General features: G+C 43.8%; 1 protein-coding gene, 1 non-coding gene and 1 pseudogene across 4 annotated transcripts in view; 2 read left to right on the plus strand and 1 right to left on the minus strand.

The window, feature by feature from the left end:
• Positions 1–6,284: 6,284 nt before the first annotated feature.
• LOC142429936 (U1 spliceosomal RNA) lies at positions 6,285–6,427 on the minus strand (annotated as a pseudogene).
• Positions 6,428–18,761: 12,334 nt separating this feature from the next.
• Positions 18,762–26,007, plus strand: part of SBNO1 (strawberry notch homolog 1) — a 57,723-nt gene continuing 50,477 nt past the window's right edge. For all 3 annotated transcript variants that reach the window (XM_075534603.1, XM_075534601.1, XM_075534602.1), the window contains exon 1: positions 18,762–18,931. The gene's annotated coding sequence lies outside the window, so the exon portion shown is untranslated. The remainder of the gene's footprint in view (positions 18,932–26,007) is intronic.
• LOC142430053 (small nucleolar RNA SNORA66) lies at positions 22,602–22,732 on the plus strand. Its single transcript, XR_012780537.1, has one exon. It is a non-coding gene; the product is annotated as a small nucleolar RNA SNORA66 (small nucleolar RNA).

Below are 26,007 nucleotides of genomic sequence, written 5' to 3' on the forward strand. Positions count from 1 at the left end.
ATATCAGCCCATGAATTCCTCTTCAAACTCACACAGCACATGCAAGGATGCCGAAAGTAGGAAGATCACAGGCTGATGGGTGGAAAGTCCTGTGGGTCCAATGGCAGTGGATGCATCTCCAGGGCTCTGGTTGCCATCAGCATGACTCCATGTGGCTTGTCAACAGGAATGTGAAGCAGAGAGAGTATCCTGCTGCCAGGGAGGAAGAGAAGAAATTCCTAGAATCCTCCTGGTATGTGTGTGTTACCTTGTGATCTGATTGACAGGCCAGAATCCACCCCTACATTCTATTTATTAAGTTGACATGAAATTATGTAACTATTACACCTATGAAACACATAACAGCCTTCTTCTTTAATGCTTCCTCTGTACCACTATCATGATCCAGTTCTACCTTAAAAACCCTCTAGACCAAAGCATTACAGATAAGAGCTCTGGACACACAAAACCCAAGACAGATAAACCCCTCAGGTACAGTAATGGGAGTAGCTATACCATGAGGGTAGGAGGAAGGTGAGGGGAGAAAGGGGGAACCTATCACAATGATCAACATCTAACACACGCACACTCCACCAGGAGGACGAACAACAGAAACATGGGTGAAAGGAGAGAACCGATGGTGTAATAGATGAAATAGCAAGTACTTATAATTTATCAAAGGTTCACGAAGATGGGAGGGTGGGGAAGGGAGGGAAAAAAAGAAGCTGATACCAGGGGCTCAGGTAGAAAGCAAATGTTTTCAGAATGATGATGCCAACAAATGTACAAATGTGCTTGACACAATGGATGTATGTATGGATTGTGATAAGAGTTGTATGAGCCCCCAGTAAAATAATTTAAAAAGCAAACAAACAAAAAAAGAGATGTAAGAGCCCTCAATAAAATTATATTTAAAAATTTAAATACATAGCTTTGGGGGAAAAAAGATGATTGAGCTCACAAGTTAATTTCAGTGTAAGACTTAAAGAGTAGTTCAGGGAAAACACTTTTTTGTTTTTAATGAGACGTTAAGTAGTGATAAGGCCGTAAAGATAATGGTTAGTGGGGAGAGGCATGGTTCTTGAGACTGGTGCAATCAAAGCAAACCTCTCTGAGAGGGTGGCATTAAGGTATACGCTAGATAATGAGAGAGCCAGGAGAGGGAACAGCAAGTGGCAATGCCAAAGGGGAATGAACCGGGATATTCAGGAAATGAAAGAAATCCAGTGTGGTGAAGAAAGCTGATGGTGCCAGGCTATCCAAAAAAAAAAAATCATGTCATTGTGAATGAGGGGGAGTGTGGATTGGGGACCTAAAGTCCATCTGTAGGCAACTGTACTCTGTTACAGAAGGGTCTCAGGGAGGAGACGAGCCAGTCAGGGTGCAGTGTAGCAACGATGAAACATATAACTTTCCTCTGGTTCTTGAATGCTTCCTCCCCCAACCCCCACACCCACTATCATGATCCCAATTCTACCTTACAAATCTGGCCAGACAAGAGGATGTACACTGGTACAGATAAGAACTGGAAACACAGAGAATCCAAGACAGATGATCCCTTCAGGACCAGTGCTGAGAGTGGCAATACCAGGAGTGTAGAGCGAGGGTAGGGTAGAGAGGGGGAACCGATTACAAGGATCTACCTATAAACTCCTCCCTGGGGGATGAACAACAGAAAAGTGGGTGAAGGGAGACGTCAGACAGTGCAAGATATGACAATAATAATCTATAAATTATCAAGGGTTCATGAGGGAATGGGGAGCGGGGAGGGAGGGGGGAAAATGAGGAGCTGATGCCAAGGGTTTACATAGAGAGCAAATGTTTTGAGAATGATGACGGTAATGAATGTACAAATGTGCTTGACCCAATGGATGGATGTATGGATTGTGATAAAAGTTGTATGAGCCCCCAATAAAATGGTTTTAAAAAATCCATTGTGGTTGGAATTGAGTACATAATGGGGAGATAGAAAAGATGAAGTTGGAAACATTCGTGGGAAACAACCTGGAAGCCCTCCTGAAGCCATCAGGAGCCCTTGCAAGCCCTGTCTCTCTTGTCTCTTTAATTTACCCCTCAATCACACAACTGCCCCCTTGGGCCCATTCGGTTGTGGAGGCTGGTCCCCCACAGATGAGGCAATGGCTACATCACATAGAACCTTGGGAGTTACTCTGGACTCTCAACTCCAAATCTAGTTTTCTCTGTGACGATGGGGCTGCAAGCCGAGCTACACACGAGTCAGTCTGCTTTCTTTCTTTCTTTCTTTTCTTTTTTTTTTTTTTTTTTTTGAGTCAACCTGCTTTTCTGTTGGGTTCTGCAAATAAGAAGTGATCCAGGGAGGCTGAAGGACAGGAGGAGGGAGAACAGATTTGCTCACCTGTTGGCATCCTATTGCTCTCATGGTCAGTCCATCACTAGCATTTTGCTTCTGGCAGCAGCACCCTTTGCTTCGGTCTCCAGGTTCATGAGAAACTCAATCTCTTCACTCTATATCATGATGTTTTTATTGGAGTTGTCAATGGTTTAATTACTCTAGGAGCAATGCCCGTGGAAGCAGCGGGCAACAAATCACATGATATAATACCTTGGGAAAATCTCCTAAAACAAAAACAACACCAAAAACCTCTCCAAAGTGTTCAGAAGCAAAGATGTCATTTTGAGGACGAAGGTGGTCTTGACTCAAGGTATGATATTTTCCATTACTTCCTAAGCATGCAAACGCTGGAAAATGAGTAAGGAAGACCACGGAAGAGCCGATGCCTTTGAAATGTGGTGCTAGCAAAGAATATTGAGGACGTCATGGGCTGCCAGAATAATGAGTAAACTGTCTTGAAAGAAGCCATTATCCTAACTTAGACTTGAGGATGGTGACTGAGGCTTTGTCACACGTAATTTGAAAATGCCATTAAGAAGGCCCAATAATTGGAGAGCAACATCATGCTTGGCAGATGAGAAGGTTTAAACGTTAACTCAGGGCAATAGCTTGATAGGTTCATACACCTCCCAGACTCCGGAAAATCTGGAATTCAGAATTTGAAATTCTGTTTTGTATTTCTGGAGTTCAGAATTTGAAATTCTGATCACAATTCTTCTACATTCCAGATTATCCTGACTACTTGATTTAAATGCCCTGTACTTGTAGCCAGGCACCACCTACTTCTGTTCTCATAGCAAAAGAGACAGTTGTTCGGGGTGGCAATTAGCCCCCCATTCTATATCCTCTTCCTCTTCCTCATGCTCCATGTCCCCCTGTTGTTCCAGGTGAAGTGTTGTGCCCTGGTGGCTGCTTGCAAAGTTTGAAGACCCTGGCTACTAAGCAACGATTTAGGAAGTAGAACAGAAGCACCAAACACATAGGCCAATGAGCTGGGAGGTTTTGTGAATCCAGCCCCTTGAGGTATTTAGTTGTACATAAGCAGCCTCAGCACTTACTCTTTTTATTCCCTCCTTCTGTTCTTTTGTGATTGTTCTTTCATCAACTCTATTACACAACTTTTGCTAATTCAACTTCCTACCGGTGTACAACTTATTGACCGCATGTACAGTCCCCAGCTGTGCACCCTTACCCTTCATCGGTATGATGTGCCCAGCACTGATAGCCTCCTTGTCCTTCGCTCTCCTTCTGTGGGCATCACGAATAACATTCTGATCACTATACACTTGCTGCTACTTCTTCTAAAGGCAAAGTGAAGTTCATCTAGTCTGAGTCCTTTGGGTATTGATTTATTTCACTCAGCATATTGTCTTTAATCTCCATCCATATCAGAACATGTATCAGCACCTCATCTCTCCTACCGATTGAATAGTATGCCATTATAAGTATGTGTCCCATTTTGTTTACTCATTCTCTGTGGAAGGACATTGGTGACACGGTGGTTAAGTGCTTGGCTGCTAACTAAAAGGTCAGCGGTTCTAACCCATCAGCTGCTCCACTGCAGAAAGATGAGGCAATCAACTTCTGTAAAGATTACAACCATCTGCGATGGTACTAGTCTGCCTTATAGGTTCCACATGAGTAGGAATTGACCGGAAGGCAACAGGCTTTGCTTTTGATTTATTGAAACTCAGAGGAGTTCAGTGGTCAGAAGCAGCTTCAGGCATAGTAGGACCCAGAAACCCAAAGGAAGTTGTCGGGATTCCGTCTTTTCTCCTCTCTTTCTGTCCTCCTGTTTGTCTCACCTTTCTCTAGGTTGGCCTCATGCATGTTCCCCATTGTCTGTGTCCCCACTTCCCAACATGACCTTAGCAGCATCAGTAATACATGTGTTCTTTCCCCTGATGTTTTCAGTGTAGAGTCCTGGCTGTAAGTCTTATTGATATGGCAATGGATGCAGTCCTTCAGATCAGACCAATGGCTTATCTACCCAAGCCAGGGGTGATATGTATGGTAGGTGTAGAAGAAATCCAGTCTTCCAACTATGTAGACTTTGAGAAGGGGAAGTAGCTGGGTGGGGGTGGGGGAAGAAGAAGAGAGATTATGCTAGGGAAAGCCAAAGCACCCCCTGCCCAGCAGAGCCAGAATATATACTAGAGTATATCCCATTTGAATTTAGAGACTCTTTCAAGATTTGATGCACTGGCCACTAATTACTGAAGACCAGAGGAGTTGTGGGATGGCAGCAAGAACATCATACACGGCCAAAGCCAAAGGTCATTAAAATGATGAGAAAGAAAGAGAAGAACAAAGTGAGTATCGGGAGATGCTGATACTTGCTCTTGAACATCCAAAAAAAAAAAAAACCCCAAAAAAGTACTCACTACCATCCAGGCAATTGAGTCATCATGATCTTATAGGACAGAGTAGCGCTGCCTTTTTTGGGGGACGGGTTTCCTGAGCCTGTAAATCTTTTTTTTTTTTTTTAGGCCAAGTCTCTCTCTCTCTCTTGCTCCTTTTAAGCCTCTCTTTCTTTGTTTATAGTTTTATTGGCATAGAACCCACATATCATACAATTCAATAGTTCAATCATATCAAGAAGAAGTGTACAGTTATTACCACAATCAATTTTTGAATACCCCCCATGGTTAAATTACATTTAAGATGTCTTGTGTTAAAAAAAAAAAAGATGACTTGTATAATCACATCAGTTCTAGTGCTTCCCCCTCCCTCCCACATTCATTGTTTACTCCCGAAATCTGGTCACTCTCTGTAGTAGTTATATGAAATGTTGTCAATTTGAAAGGATTATGAGTGAAGGGGTGGAGTCTAGCCTGTCAATCATTGTATAGCCAATGAGGCCAGCACTGAGATGTTTACAATGCCACTGGATCCATAAGACTTCCAACCCACTAGCCTGTGATCATCCTGCATTCAATGTCATTGCATGTGTTTTGTGAGTGTGGAGAGGATTTTATAGATTGGACATGTGGGTTGATATTGGACTTATGGACTTGATCTGACTGGGCTGGGATGTTTTCTCAATATTCAATTGCTCTGGTATATAAAACTCTTTCTTCTATACATATGTCTATGAATTTGGTTCTCTGGTCTACCCAGACTAACACACTCTCCCTATCTTCCATCTCCGACACCTACATCCCTATAAACCTTTGAATCAGTTATTATCTCTATGCATCCACTCCTTCTGGGCTTCACAAACTGGGAAACCCAGCGGAAACAATCAAGAACGAAAATGAAATAAAGTGGTAAGGATAAAATAATAATAATATAAAGATAAAAATACAAATAATAAGAAAAGACAAAAAAGAAAAAGAAAGAAAAGACCACCATCAATATTTAAAAGGCTAGGGATAAAATTTTTGTCAAGGGACAAGCAAGAGATCCTTGCACCCAGAATAAGTTCAGGTTGGATCAAGCGGGAGGTCAGCTGACCAAGTATCAAGATCCAGCATAATCAAGAGTACAATGATCTCTGTCTGATAGTCAGGCTGCTTGAGACCCTTGTGTGTGGCTAGAGGAGACCTGCCAGCAGCTTCATCTGACTAGATGCTCTGCAGATGGGTTTGGGGCGAGCACCACAGTCTCCTACAAATTGGGTGTTTGTAATTTTAGCTCTGATACTTTCCCTACATCATAGTTGAATTTTGTTCTTGTCATCTTCAGATCACACAAGCTGGTGTGTTGCTTCCATGTGGCCTTCGTTGACTTCTCAGTTAGATGGCTGCTTGTCTGAATACAAGCCTTTAAGACCTAGACACTATTCCGATTGATAGGCAGGGACCTTCTGCTTTCTTTGCTACACTTGGCTGTAGCAGCTTATCTTCGGTGGTCATTTCTTGAAGGTGAGTATCAAGCCAGCGTCAGTATCACAACGAACTGTTCTTTTTTCTTTTCTTTCTTCTTTCTTCAGGGGAGAGCGCGAATGCAGTCCCCCCCCCCTCCCGCATTTGGGGTGATCGCAGGGGTCAGCACAGCTGCAGTGCAATGGGGGCGCCTCGCCCTGGGCAAACCACCTTCCTGATCATGGTGTCTCCCCTGCCGGGTAAGTATAGAGCTAACTGTTCTTGGATCGGGGCTAGAGTTGAGTAGGAACTCAGAACCCATCTGCTTGTCCCTGGGACAAGCAAAGAGGCCCATTGCAATTCCCTCAGATGTATTTTCTTTGACCGTACCTCACTTCCTACCTTTGCTTTCTGTTTCCATTCCTCCTCTTTCCCAACCCTCTGAACTTTGTCCTTGGGGAAATGCTGCCCTTTTGATCTTAAATGATTGTTTATTCTATTGTGGGGGATGGACTTGAGGGGTAAATTCAGTTCCAGACCTGAAGGGTGACTAAGGGCTACAGTCTCTAACCAGTGAGCCAGGTCTCTTTTTCAATTTTCAGTTTTGTTCCACTTTTTTCTACCACTCTATCCAGAATTTTTAATGTGACCCTTTTCAGAACTGTGAATAGTGGTGGTGGGGCACTATCTAGTACTTCACGTCTCAGGGTCATAGAAGCTGATGTTTTCCTGCCTTATTAATGCATCGGACAAAATGTTTCCATATGTCTTTTGATATTCATTGTTCTTTCTTCCAAAGGAAAGAGACCAATAGTTACATTTTAGTGGCTGTTCAGGACCTTCTATGACCTTAGTCACTACTTAAGTAAATTAGGATGTAGGATATTTTCTTTGTAGCCTATGTTACGCCAATTGACCATGATGTCCCTTAGACTATGGTCCTGATTCCCAGCATAGTGACTTGTTTCCCCAAAGTATTTGGCTGTATCTAAGAAATGTTAATAACTTTTTGTCTATGGGTTTTTCAATGTCAGATTAAAAAAATAATTTTATTAGGGGTTCATACAACTCTTATCACAATCCATCCATACAGCCATTGTGTCAAGCACATTTGTATATTTGTTGCCATCATCATTCTCAAAATATTTTCTGTCTACTTGAGCCCTTGGTATCAGCTCCTAATTTTTTTCTCCTCTCTCTCCCACCCTCCCAACCTCAAGAACCTTTGATAATTTATAAATTATTATTTTTTCATGTCTTTAAAAAATTTCTTTTTCTTTTTAATTTTTAAAAAATGTGTTCATGTCAAAAAAAATGTGTTCATGTCTTATACTGTCCAATATCTCTTCACCCACTTTTCTGTTGTCCGTCCCCCAGGGAGGGGGTTATATGTATATCATTGTGATCAATTTCCCCTTTCTCCCCCACCTTCCCCTTCCCCTCCTTGTATGGCTACTCCCATTAGTCCCAAGGGGTTCATCTGTCGTGGATTCCCTGTGTTTCCAACTCTTATCTGTACCCATGTACACCCTCCGGTCCAGCCAGATTTGTAAGGTAGAACTGGGATCATGATAATGGTGGGGGAGGAAGCATTAAAGAACTAGAGGAAAGTTACATGCTTCATCGGTGCTATACTGCACCCTGACTGGCTCATCTCCTCCCCTCAACCCTTCTGTAAGGGGACGTCCAGCTGCCTACAGATGGGCCTCAGCTCTCCACTCTCCACTCCCCCTCATTCACAACAATAAGACTTTTTGTTCTTTGATGCCTGAGATAGTTAATGTTTATTGTGCCAACCTGGCCGATCAACACATGTGGGATCAATTGAAGGGTGGAGCGATAAATGGCTCAGTAAGCCTAGTCTTTTGAGTTCTCGGGTCTCTTGCTTTCTGATGGTTAGACCAGGGTGCAGCTGCCTTAGCCAGTTCCCTGCTTCAGATTGCAAGGCTCACTTCCTGAAAGACATCTATGAGACGCCACATGGACCTACCCGATGCAGCCCTGCATGCTGGAACAGCTGTGTGGAGACCTCTGCCAGTGCTGAGAAGCTTACATGCTCACTGATTTGGCTTTCCTCCTGTAGTCAGTGTCACTGCGTGTCTTCTGTGAGATTGAGGAGGACTTTATAGATTGCTGTCAGACATATTGGCTAATGTTGGACCTATGGACTTGGGCAGCTCTGGGTTGGGATGCTTTCTTAGTGTACACTTACCCTTTATATAAAACTCTCTCTTATACATATGAGTTTCTATGGATTCATTCCCCTAGTTTATTCAGACTGACACAATGCCTGATACCTGATCCTATTAACACCTCATGATCACACAGGTTGGTGTGCTTCTTCCATGTGGGCTTTGCTGCTTCTGAGTTAGATGGCCGCTTGTTTACCTTCAAGCCTCTAAGACCCCAGATGCTGTATCTTTTGATAGCCGGGCACCATCAGCTTTCTTCACTACATTTGCTTATGTACCTGCTTTGTCTTCAGTGATCACGTCAGGAAGGTGAGCATCATGGAATGCCAGTTTGATAGAACAAAGTGTTCTTGCATTGAGGGTGTACTTGAGTGGAGGCCCAATGTCCATCTGCTACCTTAATACTAAACCTATAAATATATGCACATAGATCTATTTCTACATCCTCATATATAAATATATTTAAATATCTACATGCCTGTATTTAGACCTCTATAGATGCCCTTTGCCTCCTAGCTCTTTCCTCTATTTCCTTTTACTTACCTCTTGTCCCACTATCATGCTCGGCCTTCATTTGGGTTTCAGCAATTCCTCTTGGTTACATTGCCCTTGACCAAGCCCTAACAGGCTTCCTACACCCTCCTTGCTATCGATTTTGGATCACATGTTAACCCCTACTTCCTTTTTCCCAACTTCCCCTCTCCCTGTCCCCCCAGAACCGGCAGAACTGTCAGTTCTGTTATTTTCTCTTCCAGATTGTTTATCCTGCCTATCTTATCTAGATAGGCCTTTGGAGATAATTATATGCACAAAAAACAAGAGAGAGCAAAACACAACAACAAAAGAAAACAAAACAACAAAACCCCTAACAACAATAAAAAAGGAAATCCTGTAAATAGTTCAAGGTGTGTTTGTTGACCTCTAGGAGTGCTTTCCAGCCCAGTCTGATGGGGTGCCACGCCCTGGCCCCAAAGTCTATTTTAGGTATTCAATATCAGATTTTTTTTTTTCAATATCAGATTTTTAAGAAGTAAATTGCCAAGCCCTTCTTCTGAGTTGCCTCTAGGGGAACTCTGTCCCCCAACCTTCCAGCTAGCAGATGAGCACATGAACCGTTGGCATGAATCACATCACACTAACCTGGGTTGCAAAGTCACATTTGCATATAGCCCGGTGGCCTTATTTATGTTCTGGAATTCCGATGACCTTTTTGTTGCTTGAGATGCTGATGTTTTCTATAAACTTTAGAGATTTGCTCCTTGTTAGATACATCATTGCCACCCTTTTTCCCTCAGCCTGTAGGTTATCTTTTTACTCTTTTGGCGAGGTCTGATGATGTGCGTGCATGTTTAATTTTTAGGAGGTTCACATTGTGTAGTTTTTCCTTTGCAGTTTTAGTTATGTTATGCAGATTATTAATGTCATGAATTATGATGCCTAAGTTTACCTTTATTTCTTCTTTTATGATTTGCATAGTTTTTGGTTTTATATCTAGATTTTTGATTCATTTTGATTTCATTTTTATCGATGGTGTTAGGTATGAAACCTGTTTAATTTTTCTGCAAATGGATATCAAGTTTTCCCAACAACATTTTGTTAAAGAAACTATCTCTTCCTCATTAAATGGATTTTGCTAATTTCCAAAAGTTTATGCTGTTACACTCAGATGTCTATAGGTTAGGTTTTTTAAAAATAGATCCAAATCAGACCTTTAAGGCTAATGTAGATTTTTTAGCATGTAATTTGTTACATGTGTGCTTGTAGGTGCACGTGTGCATGTTGTTTTTCCCTTTGAGTGGGCTTTTCATAAAGGTTTCCCTCTTCATGGTCCCAGAGACTTCAGTCCAATGTAGCAGAATCAATGAATGCAAAGGAAAGAGGACCCAAAGAAGCAAAGCACTGCTGGAAGAGGAACAAAGCAGGGGGCCTCACACTTCCCAGCCTCACCACTTACTATATAACGTGAGAGCCAAAACAGCCCGGTACTGGACCACTATCACTGGAACACAATTAAAAGCTCAGGAGTGAATGCGTACACCTATGGACAGCTGATGTCCAGCCTTGGAGGTAGTGCAGGTTTAGTTAACAAACCAAAAAGCAAACTCATTACCATTGAGTCAATTCTGACTCACGTTCCCTTTGTAGGTCAGGGTTGAATTGCCCCAGTGGGTTTCCAAGACTGTATTTTTTTCAAAACAACATTTTATTGGGAGTTCTTACAGATAATACAATCCTTGTTCCATTAGATCGAGTGTAGTTGCACAATTGTTGCCATCATCACGATCTGTTTTCTTGATCTTGATATTAGCTCCCTTTTATCCCTTCCCTCTCCCAAGACTGTAATTTTTTATGATAGTAGTAAGCCTCATCCTTTTCCCAAGAAGCAGCTGGTGGTTTCGAACCACTGACCTTTCGGTTAGCAGCCCAACATGTAACCACTCAGGGTTCCTGGTTTGATTTCAGACCACCAATAATAAAGCAAAAGTCGCAATAAAGCAAATCATATAAATTTTTACATTTCCAATGCATAGAAAAATTACATTTAAATTATAGTTTATTAATCATGCAAAAGTATTGTGAAAAAAATTGTGAGAGCAACCAACATATGACACAGAGATATGAAGGGAGAATGTGCTTTGGCAAAAAATGGCCCCAACAGCCTTGGTTATGGGTAATGATTTATTTTATATGATGTTGGATTTCATTGATTAGGGTATTGGTAGGAAGTTTTGTATTTATATTCTTTTTGTTTTTCAAATTGCTTTGTGTTTTGAGATTTTTTAATTGATATTCATAAAGGATATTGGCCTATATATATTTTGGCCTATAATTTTTTAGAAGTATTTTGTCTGACTTTCATATTAGCAGCTATAAGCTTGCTTCATAGGATAAATCTGGGAGCATTTGATCCTTTATGTTTTGAGTAGACACAGATGGTAGGTGTTTTCCGTTTGGTAGAAATTAACCAATGAAGTCATTATAAGCTCTTTAATTTCGACCTCTGTTAAAGGTCTGTTAAAATGTTTGGTAGCTTTATCTTTCTGCTGAAGACCTGCTTCTGGGTTTGAACTGCTGACCTGTGGTTAGCAGCCCAATGCCTAAACCACCAATAGGACTTCTTTGTGTTAGAGAAACCGAGCCAAACCCACTGCCACAGAGTCAATGCTGACTCACAGTGACCTTAATGTGGGTTTCCAAGGCTGTCACCGCTAGAGGCATAGAAAGCCCAATCTTCATCCAGCAGAGGTGCTGGTGGTTCCAAACTGCGGATCCTGTAGATTCCAGCCCAATGTGTAACCACTGCGCTATCAGGGCACCTGTTAGTTTCGATAGGAAGTGTGTTTCCAGAAATTTGCCCATTTTGTGTAGTATGGTAGTTACATAATCTCATGTCAAGTTGAGGGTATTAAGAGCGAAGGGGTGGAGTCTAGCCTGTCAGTCAGGTCACAGCCAGATGATGTCTTCTTGTGGGCATGGGCTTCTCATGAGCATTCTGGGAACTTCCTTGCTCTCTGCCTTCATCTTCTTGTTGAAGTGACACACTCAGAGAGCTGGAAGAGCCATGTGGAGACCTGAGTCAGTGCTGAGATACTTCTACCAACAGTGGATCCACGAGACTTTTCACCCACCGGCCTGTGATCTTCCTGCATTTTGCATCATTGCATGTGCTGTGTGAGTAAAGAAGAACTTACAGACTAGTATTGGATTTATGGGCTCATATTGGACTTAGGGACTTGATTTAGTCTGGATTGGGATATTTTCTTAATATACAATTATTCTTTGATATAAAGCTCTTACACCCACGAGTGTCTCTGGATTTGTTTCTCTAGTCAACACAACCTAACAACATATTTATTGTAGTTCTTTATAATACTGCTATTATCATTTTCAATTCCATTTTATATTGTTTGCATCTTTTATTTGTTTTTTAGTCAGTGGTTTCTCAAGTTTATTAATCCTTCTAATGAACCAAATTCTAGTATTGTTATTTTATTATTTTTGTTTGTTTAATTTAAGTCTGGTCCACTATTATTTCCGTCTTCCGATGACTATGGACTTTTTGATGCTTTGTTTTATTTTTTAAGAGAGTTACAAGGTTATCATAGTGAATGAGGGGGAGAGTGCGGAGTGGACATCCAAAGCCCATTTGTAGGCCACTGGACATCCCCTTACAGAAGGGTCTTGGGAAGGAGACGAGCCAGTCAGGGTGCGATGTAACAAAGATGAAACATACAACTTTCCTCTAGTTCCTAAATGCTTCCTCTTCTCCAACTATCATGATCCCAATTCTACCTTACAAATCTGGCCAGACCAGAGGATGTACACTGATACAGATAGGAACTGGAAACACAGGGAATCCAGGGTGGATGATCTCTTCAAGACAAGTGGTGAGAGTGGCGATACTGGGAGGGTGGGTTGGAAAGGGGGAACTGATTACAAGGATCTACATGTGACCTCCTCCCGGGGGGAAGGACAACAGAAAAGTGGGTGAAAGGAGACGTCAGAAAGGACAAGATATGACAAAATAATAATTTATAAATTATCAAAGGTTCATGGGGGAGCAGGGAACGGGGAGGGAGGGGCAAAAATGAGCTGATGGCAGGGGCTTAAGTGGAGAGCAAATGTTTTGAGAATGATGAGGGCAATGAATGTACAAATGTGGCTTACACAACTGATGTATGTATGGATTGTGATAAGAGTTGTATGAGCCCCTAATAAAATGATAAAAAAACATAATAAAAGCAAAGCACAATAAAAAAGATAATGTTTCAAAAAATAAAAACAAAAAAAGAGTTACTGGGTTGAGGTATTCATTTTGTTTCATTTTTCCTTTTTGCTGTGTGTTCACGGCTACAAATCCAACTCTGAGCACTGGTTTTACTGTATTCCAAAGGTTTTGGTATGTTTTATTTTCATTCTCATTTGATCATAGGATATTTTAAAGTTTCATTTGAAATTTCTTCAGATACCCAGTGGTTTTTTTAAAACCAGGATGTTATTCAGTTTCCATGCCTTTGACTTTTAAAAATTCTTGCTCTTCCAGTTATTATTGATTTTGAATTCATAGTTATGATCTGAGATGATGGTTCGTGTTATTTGGATATTTTTAATTTGGTGAGCTTTGAATTGTGGCATAACATGGTCTGTTCTGGAGAATCTCTCACGTAGCCCTGGAAAGGGACCTCCTGTTGGATGGACCGTGCTGCCTATGTGTGAGAGATCACACTGGTTGTGCAGTTTAGACCTTCGGTAGCTTTGAATTCGAGTAGTGTGGTGTGTTACAGTGTCCTACTGTTAATTTCAGAATTGCCCATTTCTCTTTTTAGTTCTGTTAACATTTTTATGTATTCTGGAGCTCTTTGGTTGAGGACATAGCTACTTATTATGGTTAGGTCCTCTTGTTGGATTCTTCCATTATTTATTATCTACTAACTACCCTTCTGGTCTCTTGTGCTGGTTTTTCCCTAAAGTCCATTTTATCAGAAATTAATGGTGCCTGGTATCAGGAGGGAGGAGGGGCGGGTAAAAAGGGGCGTTGATATAAAAGGACTCAAGAAGGAAGAGAATGGCTTTTAAAAATGTAACAAAAAAAGCTGGTGGAGACGGTTGTACATACCATGGACGGCCAGAGAAACACACCGAGTTGCCTTTGGAAGTGCAGCTGGAAAGCTCCTTAGAAGCAAGGGGGACGGAGATTTTGCCTCACACGCTCTGGAGATGTGATCAGGATGCACCAGTCTCTGGACGAGGGGATCATGTTTGGTAAAGCAGAAGGCTTGGTGAGGGGCCAGCGAAAAAGAGGGTGACCCTCAACAGGAGAGGTTGGCACCATGGGGTGAAACGTATTGCTGTGAGCATGGTGCAGCCCCGGCCTGCGCTTTGTTCTGATGTCCACAGGGTCCCTGTGAGTGGGCGGCCACTCCATGGCACCTGACAACTGTCTTCTCAGGACATTTACATGTGGCTTCTTTCTTCTCTGCCAATTCACACCTCCTGTCCAACCTGAGCTCAGATGCCTCTCCTGCCAGGAAGCCTGCTTTGACCTCTGCCACAGGCTCTCTCAACTACTGTCACCTTTTATGCAGACTTTGGGTGAATGTCCTCAAGACTGTATGCTCCACAGTGGCGGGGTCATGCTTTCCCCTGCTGTCTTAAGCTTTGACTCCCAGACAGGTAGAGAGGAAAGGCACCGTAAACAGCATTGAAGGGAGTAGCAACTCATGAAGTGGAAAGACCACCCAGGCAAGAAGAGGGGTTTCCTGACTCCTCTGCTTCTAGTAGCACCTATTCTGAGAGGTCCAGGAAGTCTCCTGCTCCCTTCCCACCAAGCACTTCAGTGCCCAGATGGGACGGCTGTTGCATGTGTGGTTTCTCAAAGATATTCACGTACACAGACACCCTGGTGGCGCTGTTGGGTCATGAATTGGACTGTTAACTGGAAGGTTGTTGAGGGGGATTCAAAAAGTTCTGGAAATTTTTCATTATATTAATTCCATTTTCCCATGACATTTTTAAAGCTCTCTTAAATGTTACCAATTGCCACTGAGTCGATTCTGACTCATAGTGACGCTATGAGACAGAGTAGAATTCCCCTATAGTTTCCCACCATTACAGAAGGAATGAATAAATAAATAAACCTACTGCGCTCCAATGGATGCCCACTCGCAACGACCCATCACAGGGTCTCTCTCCTCACCCTCTAGGGTCTCTTTACGAGAGTAGGCAGTCTAATATTTTTCCTGCAGAGTAGCTGGGAGGCTTGAACTGCTGACCTTGTGTTCAGCAGTCCCATATTTAACCCGCCAGTATCATCAACCCTCCAAATATCCCCCAAACCTTCTGCCGTGGAGTTGATTCTGACTCACAGTGATCCTACATCAGGACTCCTTACTAGATAAAAACAAAACAAACTGCCATCAAGTCAATCTGATTCATAGGGAGGGACCCTACAGGACAGGGTCGAACTGCCCTGTGAGTTTCCAAGACTGAAACTCTTTACAGGAATAGAAAGCCTGATCCTTCTCCCCAACATCAGCTAGTGGTTTTGAACTGCTGACCTTGAGATTTGTAGCCCAAGATTAGGCCACCAGGGCTTCTTACCAGATAGCGGAGCTCTATTCTTTTGAACAACTATTGCATTGTAAGGGGGCACCATAGTTGAAGAGCTAGTTCTCTTCAGGGGTACTAGTTTTTTTCAATTCAATGAATAAAGTATTTTAGAAGGTATACCTCAAAACGGATTCCTATGAGGTGGAGGTGAAAGATGTCCCAGACAGTCAACACTGTTCCAAATGGCTGTTTGACACCATTATCTCTAACACCAACCGCTCCTCCCTTCAGTATCGCCCTTCCCAATTTGGGGTTTGGCGATGTGTTGCAACAGTTCACAGAACTCATGAACTGTACTTGCAGTTTCACGGTTTATTTTGGAGGTGACCAGGTACAGCTTGGGTCTGGGACCACTTTGGAAGTAACAGGACCCACTCTACAAGGTGGTATCTTCTAGCCTGGAGTCCCTGGGCTCTGCTTTAAGGCCTTTGCTGCTGGGCCCTAGTGGTAGTCATCTTGGCAGGTGTTAAAACAATGAGCATTCTGGCCCATTAGTCCTACCCATGCTGTTTCACACTGGTCTACTGGTTCCTGGCCTCTCCTGCAGCTATTGTTCTTGCTGCTGGTGCAACACTGTCTCTCTCCCATGATACCCTTCTTTTTCCCTCCCCATGCCCTATCGGCCTTCCTTTAAGCCTAGTGGGATGGCAAAATGGGTCAACCCTCTTTGGTGTTCCACACACTTTATTTGCAATGGGTCCATACCCACAAGAAAACCCAAATCCTCACAATGGGGGCTAGGAGGTAACAAAGATAAAGGAAGAAAAGATCGACACTGTCCAGGATTTTGTCTTCCTTGAATCTCTAAGCAATCATCATGGTGGCAGCAGTCAAGACATCAAAGGACGCACCACACTGGGTAAGTATGCCTATGCCGCACAGAAGCTCCTCAAAGTGCTGAAATGCAAAGGGTGTTTCTCTGAGGAGTAAGGTGCATTTGATCCAAGCCATGCTATTTTCAATCGCTTTTTTGCATGTGGAAATTGGACATTGAATAAGGACTGAAGACGAGTCGGTGCATTTGAATTATAGATGGACACAGTGGCTACAAAGATAGGCTCAGACTTAACAACTGTGAAGGTGGTGCAGGACTGGTGGTGTTTCATTCTATTGAATACAGGGTTGCTCTGGGTTGGAAATGACTTAATGGCACCACTACAAGGAGGCCACTCACTTTATCTACATCATCATCAAGCAATCCAAGCCCCCTGGGATACCATAAGCACCTTATCTGCGTAGGCTCACTCAGTCATTTGGTGGGAGTCACAAAGATGCAATCAGGAAGAACATTATGCTTGGTAGGGTAGAAGGGAAGCATACAGTGGCTGTACCACCAGCCTTTTGTGGATAGTTGGACACTTAACTAACGATTTGTGGCAACAGGGACTCCGAGCCAGTGTGATTTCTACTGCTATAGAGTCTCTTCTAATTCACAGCAACCCTATCTGACACAGTAGAGCCACTCCTTAGGGTTTTGAGGCTGTGAATCTTTATGGGAGGAGATAGGCTCAAGGAGTGGCTGGTAGGTTTGAACTGTCTACCAGGTGGCCAGCAAGCTAACATTTAGCCTACAGTGCCCCCAGAGCCCCTGCAGAGGGATTCCAAACTCAAAACTCACTGCCATTGAATCCATTCTGACTCACAAGAACCTTATAGGGCTGTCCCTGTGAGTTTTCAAGGCTAATTATTTTTATTTCAAAGCCATTTTTTTGTGGGGGCTAATACAGATATATCATTCCATAGTTAAATCATACCAAGCAGTGTTATTTTACAATTGCTACCCCAATCACTTTCAAAACACTCTCTTCCATCTTGAACTCCTTGGTATCAGCTCCACACCTACTGTAATTCTTTATGGAGTAGAAAGCTTCAATTTTCCCCTGACTCAGGGGTGGGTGGTTTCAAACTGTGGACCTTGGCATTTGTTAGCAGCCAAATACACAAACCCACTGTGCCACTGGGCTCCGAAGGTGATTAGTCACTACTTACATAACACACTTTAGTAGGTTGAGTTTAATCATTCTTACTCTGTATGCGTACTTTTTCTTCTGTCCCATGCCCAATACATTCTCTTAAAGAATTGACATTCCAACCGGACTGCTTTGCGTTTACAGTGAATATGCGGCCAGTAGGGGGCAGAAACCACCCAGGCGTGCCCATTACCTAAGCAACGGAGGCAAACGGGATTCTCAGAATGACTTTACAAACGGGTGATGGGGCTGCCATTCGTGGATTTTGACTCATCGTGACTCCATGGCTTTCCAAAACTGTAACAGTCTAAGGAGGCCGACTTCTGCAGCTTTCTCCCCGGGAGGGGCTGATTGGTTAGAACTGGTAACCCTTTGGCTTGCAGCCCAGTGCTTAACCGCTGCAAGAGAAAGTTGCTAACAAAAGGGTTATAAGCAATGTTTATTCCCTGTTAGGAAGCCCCTTATATAATAGCCAGAGAAAGATGGTAATAAAAGAGGTAAGAAGTGGTAACAGCAGTCATTAGTTGGGAGCAATGTTTTGTTCGATACTGGGTGTGTAGGAAGAAAAAAGATTCAAGATATTACAATGGTTGTGACGGGTACCTGCGGTTTTATATTGAATAAAGTGTTTTGGGCGGACCTAACAAACAAGGTACTATTATGTGAATGCTAATTTTTCTAGAATTCACTAAGTAATTTAGAGCTTTTCAAAGCGCCAGACACGCCACTAGTTAACTGCCCGATTTGAAGCCGATCCCCCAAAGGCTTTTGAAAATAGCTTCGGGCCCCTTCCCAGCCCGGCTTTGAGAGCAGGTGCGGGGCGCATGCGTGCGGCCCACCGGCTGACCTCCTCGTGGCTCCCCAGAGCGTCGACCTTCTTCCCGACAGCCCGCGGTGCGAGGGAGGGGAAGGAAGGAGGAGCGGAACTCTCGCGAGATCTTTGACAGCCAGCGGAAACAGTACACACGTGACTCTCCTAGGCGGCCTTCGCCTTCCCCCTCCCCCTTCTCGGAAACTCGGCCCCCTCACCCCTCGCCCACCCTAGAGCAGCGATAATGGACCGTCTGGGTTTCGGAATTCACTTGGATACGACCACTGGTACCGGGCCGGCGGAAGCCGGTGAAGCCCGTGTTTAGCGGCGAAGGCAGGAGGTGGTCAAGATGGGGGGTGGGGGCGAGAATCTTCTTCACTTAGAAGGGAGGCGGGGCGGAGAGGGCGCCGCAGAGTGGGTGGGGGTGGGGAGGGTGGGAAAGGGAGGAAGTCACGTGGGTCGTGGGGCGCGCACTGTGCGCGCGCGGCGCCTGATCCGTCGCCCCGCCTCCTCCCCTCCGGCGGGCGGGGGCGCCGGGGGGGAGGGGCGTCAAGATGGCGGCGGGTAGGTAGGCAGAGCCGGACGCCGCTGTTGCCTCCGCCACCGCCGCCTCCGCTCCGGCCGCTCCTGGCTGAGGAAGCTCTCGCCGGCCCGGAGACGCCGTCCTGGGACCGGATTTCGCCGGGAAAGTAAGTCCTTCCCTCAGCTCTTTTCTCCTTTCTCACTCCCCTTCCCGGACAGCCTCCCACTCCCACCCTCCTCAGGGGGCCGTGTGGGGCCGGGCGGGGGGTGGGAGCAGCTAGCTCACCGGACTCGGGGCCTCCCGTAGCCCTCGGCTCCCCATTGGCAGCGCGCTACGGGGACCTCGGGGCAGGGTCCCGGTGGCGGCAGCCCCTTGCAGCCCCGTTCTCCGCCCATCAGCGCCGGGCCCTGCGGTCGCCGCGCGTGGGGCGCCCGAAGCCCCTCTGTCCCGGGTCCGTGGCAGCCCCGGGGCAGGGGACGCGGGATCTGCGGGCGCAGGATCTGTCCCCGCTGGGGTCGCCCCGCAGGGCTTCCCCTCACGCTGGGGGCTGAGAAGTCCTGCGTGTTGGGGAAGTGAGCCCAGGGGTCCTGCCTTAGTCTTACTTCCCGCACCCGTGGGAGCGAGGCTGGCGCTGGGGTCGCCCTGAGGCTGCACCCCACAACTGCGGGAACCGGCGCTCGGGACATGAACCACGTGGGGGCTGTCTTTCGCGACTCCCCGGGCGGCGAGGTTCACGTCGCCTTCTGGGTGAGCTCTCCTCCGGGACCCTAGCTATACACTTGGAGGAACTGTGAGGTCGGAGGCCCGCAGGCTCCCGGAGCGTTAGGCTTCGAGAGCAGCGAAAGTTCCCCAAACCGACATCTCTTGGTGTGTCTCCAAACGTAACCGCCGCCGGGATGGAGCTGTACCCGAACCCCGGTTCCTTCCCTGGCCCTGGGCAGCCAGCTCCTCCCCTTTCCAGCCTGGCTTTGTGCTGGACGCCGGTTTAATGTTTGTAGACCACTAAGTTGGTCCTCGTCCAAAGCAGTCCTTTTGCTGCGCCTTCCCCTCAGTTGATGGGAGGCTTTTGTTTTGGGGGGTCGCTGGTCGGGAGATGTGGGAAAAGGACGGTGCGAGAAAAGCGTAGTCAAAGAAAGCCGACGTTTTTCTCCATTGAATTGCGCAGCCAATTGTAGCCGCACCCGGAAGTTTGTACTGAACACGTGTTTGAGAGGGAAGGTTAAAAAAGGGTCCCCTTTGACCTCAGAAAGTTGAAGATTACCCGTTTGTGTTGCGTTTACAAGCCACATACGCTCCATCTAGGCTGGGCTGGAGGTGGAATGAGATTTCTAAAGGGTCGACGGAGAGGGTCCAACAAGCTGTCAAACTCGACCCTCACAGCAGATGCTTATCCCCGCCAAGAGGGCGGAGGGAGTCTGTCTCCTTGTTATCCACAACAATCAACTGGTTTTCCTCAGAAGAAGCGACGGCCAGCTGAGCTGCAGAAAAGAAAGCAGTGGACAGGCATGAAATACAGAATTTGCTGCTGAGGCCTGGGTTGAAGTAGTCTTGGTGGCACAGCCATTAAAGGGCTCAGTGCAGCCGTTAAGTAGGAGAAAGATGTGTCAATCTGCTCCCATAAAGATTTAAAAAGAAAAAAAAGATTTTCAACTGCAAACCCTATTGGAGCAGTTGTTCTCTGTCTTCCAGGGTCAAGTGATGTAAGAATCCACCCCATGGCAGTGACTTTAGGGTTAGGCCTTGACTGGGACATTACTTTGGCAAGCCTATGAAGTATTTATTCTCAACTCTAAAGAAGTTGTTACCACAGTTTCTCTAACTAGAAAAGATGTCTTTATTCATTTTGTCTGCCTTCTCCAGAGTTTTAAGTAAAATTTTTACGTAGGGTTCTAGATAAAGTTAAAAAGAGACTAACTAAACTAGTTGCTGGCTAACCATTCATTCATTGATTGCTATTATTTGACAGGCAATTCGATATGCTTTAAGTTGTTGAAATTGTAGTTTAAAAATGAGCAAAGTGGAGAGTCTTTATGTCCTTGAAAATGACTCATCCCATAAGGCTTTTTTGTTTTTTACATTTTATTACGGGCTCATACAACTAACTCATCGCAATCCACACATATACATACATCAATTGTATAAAGCACATCCGTACATTCTTTGCCCTAATCATTTTCAAAGCATTTGCTCTCCATCATAAGGCTTTTTCACTATAGATATAGATGTGTTATGGTGTGGCCATTCTTAATCTCAAAATTGGGTTTTGATTGGAGACCGGTCGCCTGTGAAGGACTGGAACACTCAGACCTGGCTCACCAAGTAACCTCGCTTTGCAAGAGGCTTCTTTGGATTCCCACACATTGCCTGCCTAAAAGTTGGTGGAGATACTTTCTTAGAAGAGTTGCTTTTATGTCAGCCATTTAATAACTAAAGCTGTGCAACTCAAATAGTTTTTTTGATATTTGTTTCTTAGCTCCTCTTTCGTGTGAACTAAGTAGAAGGATATAAGAGGGCAACACTGACATTTTCTGTAGGTAGAGTTGGTACAAAACACATCAAATTAGTGTTCTTCTTGGGCATTAATATAGACTTACAGCTATGCTTCCCAACCATTCTTACCAAATCCCATGGTAAGAAATGTTTTCAGCTTGGTAGCCGTACACTGAGATCCCCAAAGAAAAGAAAAATTTCATGAAATACAGTTTGACATCTTCAAATGCTATAATCTATAGTACACTGATTTGACAACATAGCTGTGTATATAGACCAGCAATTTGAAAAACACTGGTGTATAGTTTTAAGAGTGCAGGATCTTGGTGGAGGGTAATGTCACAATTCCTGGGTTTAAAATTCTGAGCTACCATTTATTTTGTTGGTCTGTCCCGAATCTCTTTAAACCTCACTTTTGTGTGTGTGTGTGTGTGTGTGTGTGTGTGTGTGACATAATTTACTCATGAGCTGTATGAAGGGTTAAAAAAGATAGGAGCTAACATCTAAGTTTCAACAAGAATAGCCATCTGGGTTTGATTTGGTGATGTGCTGCATGCAACCCCCCCTCCCCCCCAACACACATACACTCCTTGTTCTTTTTAAAGCATTTTGAAACTTTGTATTAGACTCTGTACTTTCCCTTTTGAGTCTACTCTTGCTATCAGTGTTATAAATTATAATAAATGAGGGAGGGCAGGAATTTTCCTGAACAGTTGCTTCTTTTCAAGGTTGTTGATACCTGCCATAAGTTCCCCCCCTCGTGGTGAGCCTATGCACAGTAGTACAAAACACCACTCAGACTGTGTTGTCCCCATGATTAGTTCCAAGTTGAACCATATCGATCCATAGGGTTTTCATTAACTGATTTTCAGAAATAGCTTGTCTGGCCTTTCTTCCTAGTCTGGTTTTATCGGGAAGCTCTGTTCAGCATCATAGCATCCTGCAGTTTTCACTGACAGATGATGGGTGGTGGGTACACATGAGGTGCACCGGCCTGGATTAGCACTTTGCTGTACTGAGCCACCTTTGCTCCTGTTGAGGGATCAATGTTGAAAAAGGCAGGCCATATAGATATATTTTTTTCTTTTTAAACGTTTTATTAGGGGCTCATATAACTTATCACAATCCATACATACATCAATTGTGTAAAGCACATCTATACATTCATTGCCCTATATATTTTTATGTAAAAGAAAATACTTAGAATGCTCTTCTTTTTATAACTTCCCTTCCACTATTTGTTGAACTATATAAACCAACTTCTCAGTAGCTTATCCTAGCATCATTATCTTTCAAATTCTTGGAGCATTCAGTTATCCCTTGTGTGTTGGAAAAAGGGAAGTAGGTTGCAAACTCAATCACTAGCTCTGTATGATGTTAAGGAAAGAAGGGGGAACCAGGTTTGCTAAAGTAATTGTGTTAGAAATGATTTAACCTCGGGAGCTGCTGAGGTGGTGTGTTCTATTCTAGTATGATATTGGGGTGGGGTAGAGGGGGGAGTCACAGAACTGCATCTTGAGTCTCAGACATGCTTACTATTAAATAATGAAGAAGACATTGTATTGTTCAAGCAAAGCTGCTTGCTAAATGATAGAACCTGTGCGTATTTGAAGATGTAGACCAGTTTTCTCTAGACAATTCTAGTTAATTAACTGTACAAGCAGGGATGTGTGAAACTTGTGGGTAAAAAGGGAACTCGCACTTTATATAGTTTTCAAGTTTTTATTAAATGGGTGGCTGACAAAAAAGTTTGTGTTTTGAGGAATAAAGTGGCCCATCAATGACATGGAAAGAGACAGGGACATAATGCAAATGTTTAAACGATTGTTAATTGTGGCCAGTTAATAATAAAAGGCAAGGACTAGCGTGTGGAACAAATTACCTGAAATAATACCAACTACCATGGCTTCACACAGTACTGATTTTCTGTAGTATTTAAATTAGGGGTCAGGATATAGTGGATTGATCGGACAGGCTGTGGGTGCTGGGCAGCAGTTTGGAAAACATTTTGAGAGTGGGAGGTGGTGTCAGACCTCCTGGATTTGAAATTCTCCGCCATTTGCATACTTGCTTTGTTGGTCAGCACAGCAAGATGGTTTCTATTTTGATTCCTTTCATAATGTGAGGAAACAGTCATTGATTACTACTTGATGGAATCACGGGGTAATGTAGACAGTATTTCAACCCTGTTAACTTGCCCTTATTTCACTGTCTGGACCACTCCCCTAGGCCCCTCCCACCACACAGCACATTTACCACACCTCTCCTGTCTGTCTGCCCAGAGAGCTGCTGAGATCTTTAGGTTCTCTCAGCAAGGGCCCCTTACCCCATTGACATGTTTCAGCATTGGTACTCCCAAGGGGAACAGCACCCTTTCATGTTGGCTTTTGTTTTTCTGTCCAAGAAGACTCTTTGCTTCTATTGTGTCCTTGTTTCTGACTTATACATAGATACTTAAATATCACTGAAAATACCATAGGTACTTGTGATAAAATATTGAACTCTTTGGTTGGCTGCTGTTTGAGATTGGATCACTCTGGTTGGTAATTTTTCATGTTTGTTAAGAGGCTACATCATGGTAAATGTCACTGGAGGTCTACCAAGTCCTGTGTAGACACACTAACAATTCCCTGACATCTAACCATATTTTAGCATTTACATTAAACTTTGTGGGTTCATAGTGAGAACGTTGCTTTCCCCTCAAGAATAAGTCTTGTCTGTAAAATGAGGAGATTGCCTGATAAAATCTTCAAAATACCTCGCTCAGTTTGAGCACTGAAATTCTGAGTCTGTAGTAGTTTCAGAATAGGAATAGGATTAAATATTAAAGGTTTGACCTTAAAGGGGTTAGAATTTGAGAAAGATGTCTTCCCTCTCTCCCTGTCCTCCTTAAAACAAAAAAGCAGTAGTCTTAACATTCAGTTGGTTTTGGGAGAGATGGTCCCTAGATTTTTCCTTTGTGTATGTGATGTGTGGTTATTTAAGAGTAAAATATATAGCTATAAACATTTTATTGAGGACTGTTGCAGCCCTTGTAACAATCCACACATCAATTGTATCAAACACATTTGTACTTATGTTGCCATCATTATTTTCTAGACAGTTATTTTCTTTATTAAAATCTTTTTAATCATTTTATTGGGGACTTGTACAACTATCACAATTCATCCATCGTGTCAAGCACATTTGTATATTTGTTGCCATCATTCTCAAAACATTTACTTTCTACTTATGCCCTTGGTATCAGCTCCTCATTTTATTTTCCTCCCTTCCTGTGCTCCTCCCTGACGAACCCTTGATAATTTATAAATGATTATTATTTTGTCATGTCTTACACTGGTCGACGTCCCCCTTCACCTACTTTTCTGTTGTCCATCCCCCAGGGAGGAGGTTATACGTAGATCCTTGTGATCTGTTCCCCCTTTCTACCCCACCTTCTCTTTACCCTCCTGGTATCTCTACTCTCATTATTGGTCCTGAGGGATTTATCTGTCCTAGATTCCCTGTGTTTCCAGTTGTTAACTGTACCAGTGTAAATATTCTGGTCTAGCTGGATGTGTAAGGTAGAATTGGGATCATGATAGTGGAGGGAAGGAAGCATTTAGGAACTAGAGGAAAGTTGGATGTTTCATTGTTGCTACACTGCACCCTGACTGGCTCATCTCCCCACAAACCGCGACTCTTCTGCAGTGGAATGTCCAGATGGGCTTTGGGATGCCCCATCTACCGCACTCTCCCTCATTCACAATGATAGGATTTTTGTTCTTTGATGCCTGATACTTGATCCCTTCGACACCTAGTGATCACACTGGTTGGTGTGCTTCTTCCATGTGGGCTTTGTTGCTTCTCAGCTAGATGGCCAATTGTTTATCTTCAAGCCTTTAAGACCCCAGATGCTGTATCTTTTGATAGCCAGACATCATTTCATCCATTTGCTTGAGCACCCACTTTGTCTTCAGCGATCATGTCAGGAAGGTGAGCATGATGGAATGCCAGTTTAATGCAACAAAGTATTTTTGCATTGAGGGAGTACTTGAGTAGAGACTCAATGTCCATCTGCTATCTTAATACTAAACCTATAAATTATGCACATAGGTCTATTTCCCCATTGTCATACATAAATATATTTACATGTGTACATGACTGTATTTAGACCTCTGTAAAAGCCCTTTGCCTCCTAGTTCTTTCCTCTATTTCCTTCTCCTTTCCTCTTGTCCCACTATCATGCTCAGTCTTCATTTGGGTTTCAGTAATTCCTCTGTTACATTTCCCTTGATTAAACCTTTCCAGGCCTCCAACCACCCTCCTTGTCATTGATTTCGCATCACTTGTCCCTTGTCCCTGGGTTTGTTAATACCCGCATCTTCCCATCCCTTTCTCCCCTCTTACCTCAGAACCCTAACTGTCAGTCTCATTATTTTCTCCTCGGTTGTTTATCCCACCTAGCTTATCTAGACAGACCTGCAGAGATGATAATATGTATGCACAAAAAGCAAGACAGCAAAACAAAGCAACAAAAGAAAACGAAACAAAGCAACAAAAAACTGACAATAAAAAAGAAAAGCATGTAAATTATTCAAGGTCTGTTTGTTGGCCTTTAGGAGTGTTTTCCTGCCCAAATCTGATGGGGTGCCATGTCCTGGCCCCAAAGTCTATTTTTGGTACTCACTCGGGACTTCCTTGCTCTGCTCCCCTTGCTGTTCTGTTGCACGCCCTTAGTGTTTGCCTCGGTGGGGTGGGGTCAGATTGGGT

This window comes from Tenrec ecaudatus, chromosome 16 (genome assembly GCF_050624435.1).
Source record: "Tenrec ecaudatus isolate mTenEca1 chromosome 16, mTenEca1.hap1, whole genome shotgun sequence".
Lineage (NCBI taxonomy): Eukaryota > Metazoa > Chordata > Mammalia > Afrosoricida > Tenrecidae > Tenrec > Tenrec ecaudatus.